This window comes from Pseudorca crassidens, chromosome 5 (assembly GCF_039906515.1).
Source record: "Pseudorca crassidens isolate mPseCra1 chromosome 5, mPseCra1.hap1, whole genome shotgun sequence".
NCBI classification, from domain to species: Eukaryota; Metazoa; Chordata; class Mammalia; order Artiodactyla; family Delphinidae; genus Pseudorca; species Pseudorca crassidens.
The window spans coordinates 62,303,351-62,306,888 of record NC_090300.1 but is presented as its reverse complement, the minus strand read 5'-3'; the positions used below and the strand labels follow the sequence as shown (position 1 = coordinate 62,306,888).

At 41.6% G+C, this 3,538-nt stretch overlaps 1 pseudogene; it reads left to right on the top strand.

The window, feature by feature from the left end:
- Window positions 1-536: 536 nt before the first annotated feature.
- On the top strand, window positions 537-1,026 carry LOC137224443 (large ribosomal subunit protein uL5 pseudogene; annotated as a pseudogene).
- The last annotated feature ends 2,512 nt before the right edge of the window (window positions 1,027-3,538 follow it).

Below are 3,538 nucleotides of genomic sequence, written 5' to 3'. Positions count from 1 at the left end.
TCCCCACCCCTGCTCTTGTTCTCACTATGGTTGATTCTACTTTGGGCCACGTTAGGTCTACACAGCAGCCAGAGTGATCTTTCTCTAGTCACTCTCTAGCTCCTTAACCTGTTTAAATTTTCTCCCCAACCATGTCTACTTAAATGCCTGGCATATGTTTATTCATTTATTTGTTTATTGTCATTTTCTCCATTAAAGTGTAGGTGTTATGAAGGCAGGGATCTTCTTGTCTACTGAGTAGTCCCCTCAGTTGAATAGACTTTCTTGAATGAAAAAATAAATAATACCTCTGCAAAAGACACTGTTAAGAGAATGAGAAAACAAACCACAGATGGGAAGACAATGTTTGCAAAAGACATCTCTGGTGAAAGACTGTTATCCAAAATATACAAAGAACCTTTAGAATTCAACAACAACAAAAAAAACTTGATTAAGGAATGGGCAAAAGTCCTGAACAGACACCTCACCAAAGAAGATACACAGATACTCTTCCCATTCTCCACCAAGGCTCAGGATCAGAGTGAAAAGGAGAGCCTATGCGGGAACTTTGCATCTGTAAGCTCTGCCTCAACATCTGTGTGGGGCAGAGTGGAGACTGACTGAGCCGGGCAGCCTCAGGCCTGGAGCAGCTCACCGGCCAGACCTCTGTGTTCTCCAAAGCTAGATACACCATCAGGTCCTTTGGCATCAGGAGAAATGAAAAGATTGCCATCCATTGTGAGGCCAAGGCAGAAGAAACCCTGGAGAGAAGTCTAAAGGCATGAAGTATGAGTTAAGAAAGAAAGAATTGCTCAGATACTGGAAACTTTGGTTTTGGGATCCAGAAACACATCGATCTGGGGATCAAATGTGACCCAAGCACTGGTATCTATGGTCTGGACTTCTGTGTGGTGTTGGGTAGGCCAGGTTTCAGCATCACAGAAGTGAAGAACAGGTTGCATTGGGGCCAAACACAGAATCAGCAAATAGGAGGCCATGTGCTGGTTCCAGCAGAAGTATGATGGGATCATCCTTCCTGGCAAATAAATTCCCGTTTCTATCCAAAGGCCAATAAAGTACACCTGAAACTAATTTAATATAAAATGTCAAATATATATCAATGAAAAAAATTTAAGTAAAACAGAAGCCAATAAAAAGTTTTCAGTAAAAAAGAAGGGATACGCAGATGGCAAATAAGCATAGGAAAAGATGGATGCTCAACATCATAGATCGTTAGGGAACTGGAAATTAAAATGAGATATCACGGGCTTCCCTGGTGGCGCAGTGGTTGAGAGTCCGCCTGCCGATGCAGGGGACACGGGTTCGTGCCCCGGTCTGGGAAGATCCCACATGCCGTGGAGCGGCTGGGCCTGTGAGCCATGGCTGCTGGGCCTGTATGTCCGGAGTCTGTGCTTTGCAACTGGAGAGGCCACAACAGTGAGAGGCCCGCATACCACACACACACACACAAAAAGATATCACTACACATCCATTAGAATGGACAAAACACTGACAACGCCAAGTACTAGCAGGGATGTGGAGTAACAGGTACTCTCATTCATTGCTGGTGGGAATGCAAAATGGTACAGCCAACTTCCAGAGATGGTTTGGCAGTTTTTTTAAAAATTAAACATAGTCTTACCATATGATGCAGGAATTGTGCTCCTTAGTATTTACCCAAATGAGTTGAAATTTATGTCCACGCAAAACTTGCACACAGGTGTTCATTGCAGCTTTATTCATAATTGCCAAAACTTGGACGCAACTAAGATGTCCTTCATTAGGTAAATGGGTAAATACACTGTGGCACATCTGGACAATGGAATATTCTTCAGCACTAAAAAAAAAACAAAGAGCTATAAGCCATGAAAAGATGTAGAAGAACCTTAAACGCATATCACTAAGTGAAAGAACCCCATCTGAAGTGACAATATCCTATATGATTGCAAATATATTACATTTTGGAAAAGGCTGAACTATGGAGATAATGAAAGGATCGGTGGTTGCCAGGGAAGAGTGGAGAGGGAGAGATGAATAGGTAGAACATGGAGGATTTTTAGGGCAGTGAAACCGCTCCGTATTATACTATAATAGTGGATACATGCCACTACACATTTGTCATGGAATATAAAATACCAAGAGTGAACCCTAATATAAGCTATGGCCTTCAGTGACAAGTAGGTTCATTGATGATAACAAATTTACCACTCTTGTTCATGATGTTGATAATGGGGGAAACCATGCATGTTGGGGGGGGAAGGGGGGTATATGGGAACTCTCTGTACTTTCTTCTCAATTTTTCTATGAAACTAAAACTACTCTAAAAGTAAAGTCTATTAAAAATAATATGTGTGGAGACCCTGGGGGAAAATGGACCATAAATCTAGAAAACCTGTCCCACTAAACTCTGAAAGTAATCAGAACCCTGAAAAACCCTAGTTTGGTTCTCTTATAAAAAATGCAATATGGGGCTTCCCTGGTGGCGCAGTGGTTGAGAGTCCACCTGCAGATGCAGGGGACACGGGCTCGTGCCCCGGTCCGGGAAGATCCCACATGCCGCGGAGCGGCCGGGCCCGTGAGCCATGGTCGCTGAGCCTGCGCGTCCGGAGCCTGTGCTCCACAACGGGAGAGGCCACAACAGTGAGAGGCCCGCGTACCGAAAAAAAAAAAAAAAGATTTACTAGTGACAAACACTTTAATGGACTTGGCAGTTATTGTCAGACAGAACACCTAAGCTAATAGTTGAACTGTATTTTGCTTAAATTAAAGACTCAAAGATGCTCTTTTCAGATCTCCGAGTCCTTAAAAAGTTTATGAAGCGTGTTTGTAAAAGGGAAGATTGTTTGTGCTCATCTTAAAGCCATTTAGTGCCTGTATGAGCCTGAGAATTCTAAGTCCTCGGGATGATCTATAATGCATGGAGTGTATGCTCTCAGCAGTGTTTTTCCTCTTTTCTTGACGTCAGTTGCCATTTGTAAGGGTTGCCAGGGTAATGACATCTAAAGACAGGCCTACAAGAAAGGACAGCATACTTATTTTTTCTCTTTTAGCATCAAATATATTTAAAATTCATAACACATTCAGTTTGATGAAATTCTACTTCACAGAGAACCAAATTTCAAAGTACAGAAAAGAACTCTCCCACTCCCCCCACTACCGCCCACCAACCTGCCCTTGTCTTTGCAGCTCTGCTCTTAATGACTGGAGTTGTTCGAAACATACTTTTATATATGCCACGAGTTTTTTTCTGGGGAAAAAATTGTGAGGAGGTGCTGGCTGTATTTTATAAAATAATTTTTGGTAAAGTCAACAGAGAGACCTAGTTTACCTCAAAGGCAGGCATGGGAAAAATTGGAATCTGTTTAAAAAGGGAATATTTCAGCTTCCTTGGAAAGTATGTGGCTTTTGAAAATTAATTAAGAAATAATACTTGGGGTTATCAGTCAACATGGTTAGTTGATATATTTCTAATGAGATAGGTTTGTCACATCACACTAATTCTAAGTTTTATATCAGTAAAAGGGTAAGTTTTACAACTTTACACATTGACAAATATATT